The sequence below is a fragment of the Triturus cristatus genome, chromosome 3_1 (genome assembly GCF_964204655.1).
Source record: "Triturus cristatus chromosome 3_1, aTriCri1.1, whole genome shotgun sequence".
NCBI classification, from domain to species: Eukaryota; Metazoa; Chordata; class Amphibia; order Caudata; family Salamandridae; genus Triturus; species Triturus cristatus.
Window position 1 is genome coordinate 205,285,924 of NC_140583.1, and position 15,683 is coordinate 205,301,606.

General features: G+C 44.8%; 1 long non-coding RNA gene across 1 annotated transcript in view; it reads left to right on the forward strand.

Annotated features, from left to right (window-relative positions):
• LOC146859920 (uncharacterized) overlaps window positions 1–15,683 on the forward strand; it is a 101,843-nt gene that overhangs the window by 24,133 nt on the left and 62,027 nt on the right. Inside the window, exon 3 of the long non-coding RNA XR_014978739.1 lies at window positions 7,578–7,715. This is a non-coding gene — a long non-coding RNA (uncharacterized LOC146859920). The remainder of the gene's footprint in view (window positions 1–7,577; window positions 7,716–15,683) is intronic.

Below are 15,683 nucleotides of genomic sequence, written 5' to 3' on the forward strand. Positions count from 1 at the left end.
AGGTATGATCACGGACTCGGACCAAGTGTCCGGAATGCCTGCGACACAGACCCTGTTAAAAATATTCGTTAAAACTGTGGACCAAGTCTCAATGTCTGATTTAAAAAGGTCCGATGGGACGCCATCGGGTCCTGGAGCCTTATTGCTCGTCATCTTGCCGATGGCCTCAGCCACCTCGCCCTTGGTTACGAATAAAGTATATTGTTTTACAGTGGGAAGAGGGGGATTTGATCCACCATTCATACCCACTTCGTAGACTGACTTGAAGTGAGAGTACCACTGGTGTACCCCGATACCGCAATCTAATTGATTATTACAGGGATCACGAAAGAAAGGTTTATTGACGACAGACCAGAACTTTGCACTGTTGCGAAGGACGTCAACGGAAGAAAGTTCTTCCCACGCGTCCTCCCGTATCTCCTTTTTCCTGGTTGCCAGGGTTTTAGTATATTCTTTCCTGAGTTGGGCTATGTTAGACCGATTCAGAGGGTTACTGCTCAAGGCCGCCCTCAGCTTTCTGTTGGCCAAAGAACAGTTTTTGTCAAACCAACCTAACTCTGCCTTGTCCATTGTTTTAACTGGACACCGAAGATCAGCTGAGATCTGGGAGCAGATTACGGAATACGCCCCTAGTACTTCCACGTTCCCTGCTTCTAGGTCAAGGCACATGGTCAACTCAGGGCCAACCTTCTTTTTCAAATTGGCAAAAAAATCATCAGGAATAACTTTGTTCCATCTAATCCTGCGATCCTGATCTGTGGGGCGAATGTGAGATTTGTCCGTTCTATCAGCGGCTGTAACAGGTTGTGAAAAGAGATCAGACAAAATGAGGACCACAGGATTATGGTCACTGAAATATGTCCAGGCTGCTGAATATTCCATGGTCCTGTTCCTCAATACTGAACTGATGAAAATATAGTCAATCACAGAGTATTTCCCATTCCCTTTGAATGTTGGGGTATTCTCATCCACCATGGCGGGGAGTAGCAAACCATGGTCAGCAAGAATTATTTCCAAAAGAGCACCCTGAGATGAGTGCTCAAAATGGGCCTCCCGTGATTCTATTGGGCCTAATGGATCCGCCAAAGGACATTTCTCTGGACATCTATGGATATTAAAATCGCCCATGATAATAATAGGACAAGTTATCTCAGTTTTCTCCCTAAATTTAACCAAAAAACAATGTAATGCGGTGAGATGATCAACCGTGGTATCTCTATGATAAGAGTTATAAAAATTAACAATTAAAAAATTACTGCCCCCGTTGAGGGCGATTTGAACTGCCAAACAGTCACATGAGCCTGTGTCAAGTTGAGTCAGCGAGCCAGAGATGCTAGCTGAGATCAAGGTAACCAACCCCCCCTTAGCCCTCCCCATATTAGACGGTACAGCAGATGCAAAGAAGCTTTTATATCCATCTATACACAGGGTGTTATCCGTATCCCAAGTCTCTTGGAGACAGATTACTTCGCCTGAGCAGATAAGATCTCTCCAGGCTGGGTCATCTGTCTTATTTCTCAGCCCAGCTATGTTCCAGGAAACCAATTTAGTTAAAGGACCCGTGGGTCCGTGACTAGGGCCATTGACTATCAATGGTACCATATCTGGGACTGCAGGCTGGGTTTCAGGCACTATAGTTAATTCTTGCAGCCCTAGTCACTCATTGTCATCCAAGGTGGATAGGGCAGAGTATCTATTAGAGATAGGGACAACATAATCAAGGGGGGCACAACTCTTTGGGAAGTTATTGGTCGTCCTTGAGTCAAAAGCTGGGGGATAGAAAAAACCCAAAGGGAGGACATTAACATAATCATAATGAATTCTAGCAGAACCTGCCTGCCTCAGAATGTCCTCAACCAACCTGGGAGATCTAAAACTTATGACAATGCAGTCACCATCTAAACACTTGTTAATCTTACCCACCCAAGGTACTCGTCTTATCATCAAAAAATTACTATGTAAATGTTGCCCCAAAACAGTTTTATTCGATAGGTAGTGGAGGGCTTTGTTTTTTAATGAAGACCAGTGTTCCCTATTCCCATCCACAAGCTTTGGGACGTTGGCTAAAATGATAGAGTAGGGGCAGGCCTCTGGAGGTAAGTGTAGTGTCGAGTCCCTCCCTAGGGGCCGATCCGGAGAAGAGATCCTCCCCCTTGGGTTCTGCTTATGTGTTTCCCTACCCTGAGCTATTTCTGCAGCAATTGGAGGTCGGGATATGGTAGTAGAACCTATAGCTGGGGTAGTGCAGGGAAATGTTGGTTGCTGATGTATAGTGATCATAGAATCCAGCATGTTATCAACTGTAGTTGTACACGCGATTAGAGAGTCAACTATCGCGGAGCTTGGCTCAACGTTTAAAACCTTAGTTTGAAGGTGTAACTCGATTTTAGTGATACGATCCTCTATTCGTTTCAAAGTAGCCATTAGCGGTACAGTTAGTAACTTAAGACGGGCATCGATGATTGTCGCTATTTCTAGCCCTATACTTTTATTGCCAATATCGGGGCCCTGAGTTGTACAGTTATTAATTTCCCCACGCGTTGACTCACCAGCTAAATGGGGAACACAAGGATTAACCTGAGGCAACCCCTGAGCGAGATTGCTCTTTCTGGGGATTTTTGCCTGTTTCCGTGCTCCCAAGGAGTTATTAGCCTTTCTTTTACCTGCCATGATTGTGCCCCCATTAGATGGCTGATTTGAAATGCCTCTTGATTGTCTAGTTCTGACAGCCACAGGAGAGGGGGCAGGACTCAAATTGGGTAACAAGGCAGGTGTAACTATAGAAGTCTCCACGGTTTCTGACCCATTTTGGGACATACAAGAGTTGGCATCATCGGGGGGTGCATCAACAGCAATGGTCGTGGGAGGGGTACGAGACGCAGCTAGCCTAGGTGGTTCAAGTGATAATCTACGCTCCACTGACGCAATTTCTTTAACAATAGCAGATTCAGCATGTTTCAGGTAGCTATCAAGAGTCCCCAAACCCACGGTCCTTTTGCATGTTTTAGGGTTCATTTTCTACTATGATAGTATACAATAGCGAGCCGCGGGAAACACAACCAGCCCCCTGAAATCACCACTTCAATAATAACAGAAAAGTTGACACAGTATTACCCATTTCATACAGTCCGTTCTCGGGTGACAGATGGTGTCCCAAAATCACACGCCAAAGAGAAGGGTCCCAGCCCAGCCTCACTCGGCCTCTGAGGGCCTAAGAGGGCCCGCCCTTTGCCCGGGCTTAGCCCGGCGCCCGCCCGCGCGCGTCCCGCGATGCGGAGGGAGCAGCAGACTTTTAAGCGCCTCCGGGCGCGTGGTAGGCGTCACGAACCGCTTGGGCACCTGGGAGCGGTAGTTCCCCCTCTGTGGGGCCGCGAGATGAAGTGGCGGCGAGAGGAGCCCAGGCAGACAGCGGTAAGGCTACAAATGAAAAGGGGAGGGCACCAGCAGCTTCACGGTATTCCCTCGCACACAGTTCTGGCTTCCCGCTCCACCGAGGGAGCAGCAGACTTTTAAGCGCCTCCGGGCGCGTGGTAGGCGTCACGAACCGCTTGGGCACCTGGGAGCGGTAGTTCCCCCTCTGTGGGGCCGCGAGATGAAGTGGCGGCGAGAGGAGCCCAGGCAGACAGCGGTAAGGCTACAAATGAGAAGGGGAGGGCACCAGCAGCTTCACGGTATTCCCTCGCACACAGTTCTGGCTTCCCGCTCCACCGAGGGAGCAGCAGACTTTTAAGCACCTCCGGGCGCGTGGTAGGCGTCACGAACCGCTTGGGCACCTGGGAGCGGTAGTTCCCCCTCTGTGGGGCCGCGAGATGAAGTGGCGGCGAGAGGAGCCCAGGCAGACAGCGGTAAGGCTACAAATGAGAAGGGGAGGGCACCAGCAGCTTCACGGTATTCCCTCGCACACAGTTCTGGCTTCCCGCTCCACCGAGGGAGCAGCAGACTTTTAAGCGCCTCCGGGCGCGTGGTAGGCGTCACGAACCGCTTGGGCACCTGGGAGCGGTAGTTCCCCCTCTGTGGGGCCGCGAGATGAAGTGGCGGCGAGAGGAGCCCAGGCAGACAGCGGTAAGGCTACAAATGAGAAGGGGAGGGCACCAGCAGCTTCACGGTATTCCCTCGCACACAGTTCTGGCTTCCCACATAAATTGAGTTTCCAATACATCCTTTTGATCCTGAGTCACCTTTAGCGTTTCTATCTCACTTAAGAATTCTTCGAGAGAATCATTCTCTGTCTCCGCGGAGTCCTGTGAATATAATTGCTTATAGAAATTTTGAAAAACCCTTAGGATTCCTGCTGGGGTCTCCTGAACCTGCCCTTCATGATCATGGATTTTAAGAATTTGGTTGGTGACCTCTCGTTGTTGGATTCGCTTGGCTAAGACTCTACCAGTATTTTCACCCAACTCATATGCCTCTGCCTTCTGTTGAGTGTATCTAGCTGCAATCTCCATGCTGATATGCCCATGAATTTTATTCTTTATTATAGCAATCTGTTGCTGGCAATCCTCTATACTTGTCCCCTGCAGGATTTTACTTATTAAATCACATTCTTCTTTCCTTAGTAATTCCACCCAGTTTTGGATCTCCCCCCGTATTATTTATTGGCGTGCAATAGAGAAGCTCAAGGTTTCTCCTTGAACAGCCGCCTTGAATGCATCCCATACTACGCAGGCTGATGCTGTATTCCGATTAATAGAAAAAAACTCAACAATCCATTTGGCCAAGTGAGAGCAATATGCCTTATCCAACAGGAGTTTTCTTTCAAATGTCCATGGCTGCCGTACCTTACCAACCCCCTGCATAGGGATCTCCATTATCAGTGGGTTGTGATCAGATATCACTCTGGGGAAGACCTCGATATTACATGTACCTACTAATTGAGTTGAAAGAAAAAAATAATCTAACCTAACATATTTATTATGGGGTCGGAATAAAAAGTAAATCCTGGGTCGGGTGACTTAAGTTTATGCCAGCTATCAGATAGTCCATGTTCAGTTACCAGCCCTTGAAGGGCTCTAAAAACTCTGACTTTCTTGCCTTTATATGTGGACATATCATATAAGTCATATTGGCTATCTAAATGAATATTAAAATCCCCGCACAGTATTAAGGGGCATGGCCATAGGGCAAGATCTACACTTAAAAAACTTCAATATCTCAGGATCATCTAAATTAGCCCCATAGATGGAACACAAAGTCAAGGCTGAATTATTTACTATAATTTCCGCAATCACCCAACGACCCATATTGTCTGCCTTATTCTGTTTACATAGGCATACTCCATTCCTAGCTTATATAGCCACCCCCCTAATATGTGTGCTTTGCCGAGTGCAAGTTAGTGTGTCAAGGCCAAGGTCCCCCAGCCATCTACGATTATTCCATTGTATGTGTGTCTCATGAAGGCATAGCACATCAATACACATAAACCGTAGTTGTTTTGCCAACATCCCACGTTTTCTCCTATCATTAAGACCTCAAATGTTAACTGAGCAGATTCGTAGCCTACCCGTCATCCTTATAATCAAAGGTCTCTACAATCCATATCACACAGAGGAAAAAAAGCTTTGTCCATTTCAAAAAAATATATTTCAACTTCACCAATCCGTATTCCATTCCTAAAAAATTTGTCAAAGAAACATAAACAGAGCCCCTCCCCCACACCCCTCTCCTCCTCCCACCCACACCAACCCCAACATCCCCACCCCCCCAACCAGACCCTCCCTTTCCACCCACCACATGAGGCACAAGGACCGTAGGCCCTTAGTGATGGAAAGCAAGCTACACCCCCCTCTCTCTCCCCCAATAACCCCCTCCCATTGGTCAATGATAAGAGAGAAGCGAGAAAAAAGAGCAAATAATAAACCATCCCCGCATCAATGCATCAGTGCAGCTGACCATAGCTATATTCTAACTTCCCTTCAATGTATGCAGAAATTCTTTTGCCTGTACTTCGGATGTAAAGAATTTAGCAGCACCATTAACGACCACCTTAAGCTTTGCGGGGTTTAACAAAAACACTTGAGCCCCTTTCTCTTGAAAGCATGGAATTAATTGGCGGAGCTGCCATCTCTTTTCTACTGTTCCTTGACAGTAATCAGGTCTTACAAAAAATTCGCACCCTTTTCCCTTCCGTTTCCTATCTGGCCGTGCAAGATCATATAGGGCTTCTCGAGCCAAGAAATTGTTGAGGCAGATCCAAATGGCTCGTGGTTTTTCTACTGCTTGGCTGTTCTTCTTATGCTGATTGAAAGGGAAACGGTGGGCTCTCTGGAGCTCGATTTTCCAATCTCATTGTTTCAAATCCGGGAATGCTTCGTTGAACAATTCAATGACGAACTGATAAGTGTCTTTATCTTCCTTGCCTTCCGGAATACCCAATATTCGTAAGTTATTTCTTCTTGCCCGATTCTCCAAATCCATCGGTTTCCAAGTTGCGTCTGCCCTTTGTGCTTCCAGAGACTGAGTACGAGCCTTTTGTACTACTAGATCATCCTCTACTACAGAGATTCTCGTTTCTGCTTCTCCCATTCTTGTAGCAATGTCTGAACATGTCTTGGCCACCCTTAGAATTGCGTTCTGCACTTTTCGGTAGCCTTCCTGGATACGTGCACTCTCGGCCCGAGTTTCCTCCCTATGAGCTAAAATACTTTGATAAATAGTGGCAAGAGTTACTTCTTCAGACATGTTTTGATTTTGAGCTTGGGTTTGGTTTAGATCTCCTACTACTGCCTTTCTGCTTTCGCTCAGATTCTGAGTGGAGGAGTAGTCCCAGACCATTGACCCACCTTGGTCCGAGATTTTATCCAGGGCATAAGAGTCAGATTTTTTCTTTCAAACTGTTCCCCCCATTTGAGAGGTAAGCTCCCCCTCCTCAAACTCCGGGCTGGGACCACTAAGATCGCTCTTGTCTTCCCCCCATTCCCCCCAGGGCTCTCATCCCCTGAGGAAATAGATGGATCAGACATTGGAAAAAAAAATCCCCGAAATCTCCATCTATTCTGGCACAGGAAGCACCGAGCTCTAAATCTTGTTGGTCAGGAGTAGGCTGGATATGATGCTGTATAGCCTTGCCGTTTAAATTTTGTTTTAATGTTCCGGGCAAGTCATTCTGTGCAGTATTAACACAAACTACATTACCCATATGGCATTGTTCCTGAAGCCCCATGGCCTCACTGACTCCACCGGACTCCCTCTCGACAAAAGTCGCAGAAGCATTGTAATTAACATCAGAGCAAGCAGGCATTATACCATAAACCGGTAGACATTGTATCAGACAATTGCAATCCTTACTAAGACCTACCGCTGCAGATGCGATACTTTGTATTTTCCATCCCCGGAGCTTTATGCCTCTCGCTCATTATGAGCAAAGTTGTGGGTGCCGTAGTTTTTTCCGGGGAATTGACCAGCAACAGTTTATCCTCTTTACCATCCTCGTTATTGTTAGATTTCTGACGCTGAGCTTTCAACATAGAGGAGACTGTTTGCCTGGTGGATTTTTCCAGGCCCCCTGTTGATTTCGTGGGGCTGCCTGCAGCAGCTTACAGCCCGCGAGTTTTGACTCCTTTCCTGCTTGCTTTCAGTGCCATCGGAGTAACCTGACAGAGCCGGGAGACCTGCACGGCTGCCCGGGACACAGGATTCAGCGGGACCAGACGCGAAGGTGCCGGTAGCTCTACGTGCCACAACAGCCAGCGGCAAATCATGCCCACAAAGTCCAGGTATTTGCTTCCTTCACCACTACATATCACAACAGAGCATTGGATGGGGAGGGAGTGCTACTCAGGGTGAGTGCTGGAGCTTGCTCAACCAACCGACTTGTCGACCGCCATCTTGCCTCCAGCCCCACAAATGACCTCAATTACTAAACTCAAGTAAGGTATTCCTGATCATGTAAGGTGGAACAAGTTTGTCACTATTAAAAAAACAATCCATCTTTTACACATAACTCAGTCTGAACTTTACTGTATAATTGTACTTCTATAAGAAGACTCCCCTCCAATGGCCACCCCTGAATGGAATACTCCATAGTCTTATTTAACAATGGATCATCGCCAAGAGCTTTCTGCCAACTTTCTTCATTCACACCTTTTTCATCACACTTCTTCCAGAACACTCCAGCCACTAAACTATCAACATCCTGTTGCTCTTTATAGCTTGTTCCTTCCATGTCATAACAAGGATGTGGAAGACGAGAGAGGATATCAGCTGTCTTGTTTCTTCCATCAGGGATATACTCAACATTGAAATGGTGATATCAAAGTTTAACACTCAATTTGACTGGTCTGACTGTGGCTTTGTTTGAATGTACAAGTGTGCTGTTCAAGATGGAAGCAGAGACTTGTGATCAGAAGGTAACAGACACTTGGTTCCCTAAACATAAGCCTTAAAATGCTCAACAGCTCAAGTACAAGCAAGAATTTCTCCCTCAATGACTGAGTAAGTTTGTTCCTGACTGTTAAGACAGTACTGCCTCCAAACACATACCATTGCCATCAACTGCAATGCATGATGGTTTTTACCAGGGAAAATTGACTCAAAAAGGGAGCAATGATCAATTGTGTCTTTAACTTCTTGAAAGCTAATTTCTTTTCCTTATCCCACACTAAACTCCCATTCTTCTTAAGTACCGAGTGTAGTGGTTCAGCTTTTGTTGCATCATTTTCAATAAATTTGGCATAATACTTGCTCACCCCCATAAACAACTGGAGTTGCTCACGATTTCCTGGAATTGGTGCTACTTCTATAGCCTTCGGTAACCCAGGATGTGGAGCAATACCCTTGCCTAAAACAACATGTCCTGAAACTCTACTTCTTGTACCTCAAATACATATTTGCCTCATCTTAATTTTAGTCCCTTAAGCCTGAGTGCATCAAGTACTTTCTGTCTGTTACTCAAAAACGTTTCCCAAATGCAAGCACTTCATCCTGAAATACTAACACTCCAGAAAGTCCTTTCAATACATTGCTGATGACACGTTGAAATACTGCAGCTGCGAAAGTCTAAAAGGCATCCTGCAGTATTGAGATACTCCAAAAGGAGTGACAAAAGCTGTGAGACGCCTAGACTCTTTAGCCAAGACTACTTGATGATATACTGAACCCATATTTAGTATAGAAAAAATATTTGCCCCAGCCAATATAACAATCATCACATTAGTTTTAAGCAAGGGATAACCATCTACCAAAAATTACCTTGTTGATGCTTCTAAGGTCAATGCACATTCTTAACCCACTGTTTTTTTCTGTGCAACCACAGTTGGCAGCAACAAAGAAGATTCTGTGGACTCAATGACACCTACAGAGCACAATTACTGAACATGTTTCTCCAGTCTTTCCCTAACAGTCTTGGCCACATACCTCAATTTATGTTTCACTGGTATGCTTCCCTCTTTCAGAAAAATTACACGTTCAAAGCGTTGAATTCTTCCAAGCTTTTCTTCAAATACCTCAGATTTGTTTGACTAAGATACATTTCAAATCAGCTACATTTCCATTACTATATTTACATCATTAGCTCCCAAAATATTTCAAAGACATCCAAGTTTAAGTGTTATGCCCAAACATCAGTGATGATGCCAACCAAGAATGACAGAACCAGAACTTTTCCTAGATCTTTTCATCCCATATATTTAATTGCAGGTTCAAAATACCCTTGCAAATCAATCTTCATACCATCATAACCTTAAGGAGTTACATTAGGAGGGCATAATACGTTTTGAAATTTCTTTTGTTCTAATGTGTTCCTGGAAATAATGGTAATTTTTTATCAGGAATCTGTCAACAAAGGTATCCACAAATCATCTACACAAAAATTTTCAATAGGCACTTTTAATTTTGGAAAATCATCCTCAGGCACTCGTATGTATAGTACTAAATTTTCTATGTTACCAGTCATTATCTTCAGTAACAGTGTTAACACCAGATGACTTATTACTCATCCTACAAACTCTGGCAAAATGGCAAGTGGTACCACACTTAATACACTGTTTACCAATTGCAGGATACTGTCTAAAAGAGCCTAAGTCAAATGTTGATCACCATTGGAAACAGGGTCCTTTGGTTTTTTTCTTTTTCTGCACAGGATTAAGCCTTTTGAAGTTTTTGCCCTTTACTACACATACTACACTCTCAGTTTCCTTGTTTAAAATTCTGACTGACGTTCTAGAGTCCTGTATACTGTTGCCAGTTTTGATTATTTACTCTAGAGATGATTTCTTACAAGTTAGCAGTCTATATTGTATTTTTTATTGAGACATCTTGTAACCAATTGATTTCTGATAAATTGATCTGTAATTTAGTGAAATTCACATGTTGATGCTAAAACTCACAGTAAGGCCACAACAGTTTCAGTAGCAAACTGTTGTCTCGAAAAGAACTTATGCTTTTGATTACTAAATTTGTCAGTTTAGAAAAATGCTTTTCTAGTCTTTTAACCCTTTCCATGCTTAGGACAGGCGGGAGCCATCCTGCACCATAGTGCTTGTGTTCGCAGGATGGCTCCCGGCTGTCCTCGCACATGGCATCTGAAATCCCTCTGGTGCGGGCACCAGAGGGATTTCTTTTTCCCTCCAACATTCTTGGGAGCTGGGGAAGAGCTTCCCCAGCTCTCGAGGCTGTTTGTTTGGTTTCCCTGAAATGACGATCAGCGCGCACATCGCGCTGATGTAATTTCAGTTTCGCTTTCTACTTGCTCAACCCCCTGAGCACGTAGAAAGTCAGGAGAGGTATCGTTGGAAAGGGGAGAATCTCCCATTTCCAATGGTACCCCTCCCTAGTGGATCCAGGCTTGAGGATCATTCTAGGAGGGGTGAATTGTTGAAATGTGTGTCAGTCCCGAGATCCCACAGCTTCCCCCCACAGAACTTTGAGAAAAAAGTGATTTTTCAGCTAAATTTGAGGTTTGCAGGGGATTCTGGGTAGGAAAACGTTGGGGGGGTTCACACAAGCCATACCTCCCTGGAATCCCCCTGGTGTCTAGTTTTCAGAAATGTGTGGGTTTGGTAGGTTTCCCTAGATGGCCATCGAGCCCGTGGCCAAAACTCAGGTGACCCCCCTTGCAAAACCAGGTCGTATTTGATACTTAATTTTGATGTCTCCTCAATATGTTTTGTGCCCTTGCCTGTAGCGGGTACTTGGGCCACCCACACGAGTGAGATATCATTTTTATCAGGAGACCTGGGGGAACGCTGGGTGGTAGGAAATTGGTGTCAGCCCGGTGATCCCACAACTTTCCCACACAGAAATGTGAGAAAAAAGTGATTTTTTCAGCTAACTTTGAGGTTTACAGGGGATTCTGGGTGGTAAAACTTTGGGGAGTCCACGCAAGCCATACCTCCCTGGACTCCCCCGGGTGTCTAGTTTTCAGAACTGTGTGGGTTTGGTAGGTTTCCCTAGATGGCCGCCGAGCCCAGGCCAAAAGCCCAGGTGACCCCCATTGCCAAATTAGGTTGTTTTGTAATACGTTTTGGGCCCTTGCCTGTCGCGGGTACTTGGCCCACCCATGCGAGTGCCATTTTTATCAGAAGACTTTGGGGAATGCGGGGAGGGTGGAATTTTGTGGACCCATGCAGATTCCAGAACTTTCCATCACAGGAATGTGAGGAGAATGTGTTTTTGGACAAAGTATGAGGTTTGCATGGGATTCTGGGTAACAGAACCTGGTGAGAACCACACAAGGTACCCCCTCCTGGATTTCCCTGGGTATCTAGATTTAATAAATGTATAGGTTTGCTAGGTTTCCTTAGGTGCTGGCAGAGCTAAGGTTCAAAATCTACAGCTAGGCACTTTGCCAAAAAAGGTCAGTTTTTACTGTAGAAATGTGGTGTGTCCACATTGTGTTTTGGGCAATTTCCTGTTGTGGGCACTAGGCCTACCCACACAAGCGAGGTACCATTTTTATCGGAAGACTTTGGGGAACACAGGGTGGGTGGAATTTCGAGGATCCACACAGATTCTAGAACTTTCCATACAGGAATGTGAGGAAAATGTGTTTATTTACAAAGTTTGAGGTTTGCAGGGGATTCTGGGTAACAGAACCTGTTGAGAGCCACACAAGTCACCCCTTCCTGGATTTCTCTGGATGTCTAGTTTTCAAAAACGTATAGGTTTGCTAAGTTTCCCTAGGTGCCGGCAGAGCTAGGGTTCAAAATCCACAGCTAGGCACTTTGCAAAAAAGGGTCAGTTTTCACTGTAAAAATATGGTGTGTCCACGTTGTGTTTTGGGCCGTTTCCTGTCTCGGGCACTTAGCCTATCCACACAAGTCAGGTACCATTTTTATCGGGAGACTTAGAGGAACTCAGAATTGTAGAGCAACTGTTATTACCTATATGCATTTAGGCATTCCTAATGTAAGACAATGTGAAAAAAAGAAGTCACTTTGAAAATGTTCTTACAATTCACAGGCTAGTATGGGTAACCACAATTTTGGAGATGTGCAAATAGCTACTGTTTCTAAACTCTATATTGTGTTCCCATTTCGGAAATACATAGGTGTCTTTGATACCTATTTTTCACTCTTTATATTTTACCAAGTTAATTGCTACATACCCGGTACACAATAAAAAAACACTGCAAGATGCTGCTCAGTGTTTGGCTCTGGGTTCCTCTGGTTTTTGGTGAACCTACAAGGCCTATATATCCCAACCAGAAGGGTCTAGCGGATGTAACGGTATATTGCTTTCAAACATGTGTCATACTTAAAAGAAGTTACAGGTGAAAATATTGGCACAAATGGCTGGTTTTTTCAACTCATTTTCAATTTTTCTTATTTTCCACTGTTAGTTTCTATTAAAAAACCTTGAATGATCTACACAAATGACCCCTTGCTGAATTCAGAATTTTGTAAACTTTTCAGAAATGTATAGCCTTCCGGGATCCACTATTGCTTTCACACCCCTTTCTACGACTAACTGGAAGGAGGTTGAAAGCACAAAAAGGAGCAAAAACAGGCTATATCCCAGTAAAATGCCAAAACTATGTAAAAAAAGTTTGGTTTTTCCGACAAATGTCTGCTCTACGCTGAAAGCTGGGAAGATGAGGATTTCAGCACCACAAGTTCTTTGTTGATACAATTTTGCAGGGGAAACACCAGACGCTTTCTTATGCAGCACTTTTTCCCCATTTTTCCAAAAACAAACAACATTTTGCAGTTTTTTGTCTTATTCTGGGTCTCCTCAAGGGGAATCCACAAACCCTGGGTACCTTCAAAATCCCTATGATGTTGGAAGAAAAGGGCACAAATTTGGCGTGGATACCTTATGTGGAAAAAAAGTTGCAGGGGCCTGAGCTCGAACTACCCAAATAGCTAAAAAAAAAGAAGGCTTAGCATGGGGGGGGAGGGGAGACCGAGCAGCGAAAGGGTTAATAGCCTCTTCATACTCAGTAAGTTGTTAATCTTCGTCTTCTGGGAGAAAAACAAGTAAGTGTTCAACCGTCACTGATTTATGAAGCTTACTGATATCAGGTGTACTCACCATAAGCGCCTTTCATCTATTATAAATACCACTGTGCAAAACGTTAACTAAGTGTTCAACATTTTCCTGACCTTTCAAACCCAATGAATGTTCAAGTAACCATCTTTTTCAGTCAGGTTTGAAACTACACCCATCTCTGGCAAGTAGAAAAGCATTTAAAGCACTAAATCACTCTTGCCTTAGAATGGCCAGTTCTCCCGGTGATTTCAGGTAAGTCGGCGGAGGGCTAATTGCTTGCATTATAAGAAAATATAGGTTGTGTGTATATATGATATGTAAGATTTGTTGAAATACAAATATTTTATTTGGCACAATGGGACTCAATGCATTTCAGCTCCAAACAACAAGCCTTGTTCACAGGTGAGCGTGACCTTCTTGCACTTGATTTTTAAAGGATAAAAGTGCACTCGTGTTCACAAGTTAAAAAGACATAGAAGAAACACTGCATGTGTATCATTGAATTAATCTAATTGTCATACTGTACACAAGACAGCAAAAATAATAATAATAATACTAGTGATAGACGTTTTTCCTTTTTCATACTCTAACAAATTGCACTAAAAAAGAAACATGTATATAAGGTTCTGTAAGGCCACTAATCATTTACAAGTGACCAGTTGAAGCTCGTCTCTTAAACCCATGTAAGTCCATAACCTCAAATGTTCCCAATACAAAATTGAGTCACTGAGATGTTCTTGCACAATTCATTGATGCCCAAGTGGGCATACTCTCAGGCAATGTCCTAATTTAACATTAGCCCTAGTGGAGAAAATATTAAGATTCCAAACACAGTTTCTTTTTGAGGGTACATGTCTCTCAATAGATGAACCAATTGGTGATATCTCTGGTGAGAGGAAGTGTTTAGTGTGGTGTTCCCTCCCATCTCTTTTCTAAATAAAGATGTTACCAACTTGAAGTCAGAAACTTCCACATGAATATTGAGGAAAGTAATTTCTTTGTAACTTGCTGTCATGGTGAATTTTAAATTCATATTGTTTTTATTCAAACACTTGGCTGAAATCCACAACCTCGTTCATAGCCCCATCCCATATAAGAAAAACACAGTTGATGTAACTAAGCAATAATATCTCCATGTTCAATTGTTCCTCCATCGCAGGGTCCATGGACACTCGTTCCTCTCACCAGCCCATAGCCAAATTGGCATAGCTGGGGGCGAACCAAGTGCTTGTGGCTGTTCCCTTAATCTGTTTAGGTGTTGTTACATCAGAAGATGTTTTTATTGAGACAAAATTCAGTCATTTCATATTATGTTCCAATACTGTTGGAAAATATTCAACTGCAGCCCGTCCGTCTTTATGTAAACAACTCCCTCTTGTCTCTTCGCTCGCTCGTTGCGATTTGACTTCTCAGGATTCTCATTCTCAAATCTTGATATGTCACACACAGCAACCAGTAACAGAGCATAAACAAAATCTTTTTGATCGTAAAAGGATATGTGAAGCTTCCGGTAACTTCTCTCAACAGGCTCTTTTTAGGTCTCGGCCTGCGTAGGCTACGCTTGCGCAGTCTCGCCGGCGAGATCTTACGTTTCTTTGTATGGGGCTTGAACCCGCCCCTCTTCTCCATTGGCTGGCTTCCTAAACGGAGGCCAGCCATTGGAGGAGAGGGGAGTCTGTCCATTTAAGCCCCGTCTTTTTGGGATTGGGGGGTGTGTTTTTTAGTTTCTTTCTCTCCTCTGGAATGTAAACATTCCAGCCAATGGGAAGAGGAGAGAAAGAAAAACACGCCCCCGAATCCGAAAATGACGCTGAGTTTCCCCGAGGCATTTCTGCTTGACCTCGGAGAAAGATGGTGGTGTTCATGGCGTCATCCCCGTCCACCATGGTACCCCGTACACGGCCCGGCTGGTGCTCGTCCCTTCCCCCTGCTCTCGGCTCCCTCGGTCCTCCTGTGTCCGGCTGCTGCTCTGGTCTCCTCCCCCTGTCCTCTCTGGCTGGCGCTGTTCGCTCTCCTCCCCCTGGCGCTCGCTCCCTCTCCTCGGGCTAAAGATGGTGGTGTTCATGGTGGGCAGAAGCTACCCCGTAACGTGATGCGCAGCTCTGACGGATGGGCCTGCTCCGGGAGAATCTGCGGCCTGCCGCTTGGGTGAATTGTCCCCTCGCCCTCTCAAGCCTCAGCGCTGCTGCATACTCTCGGCCCCTCCCTTCTCCTGGGCTCTTCCCCCCACCCTACGCTCCTGTCCGGGTTAAGTG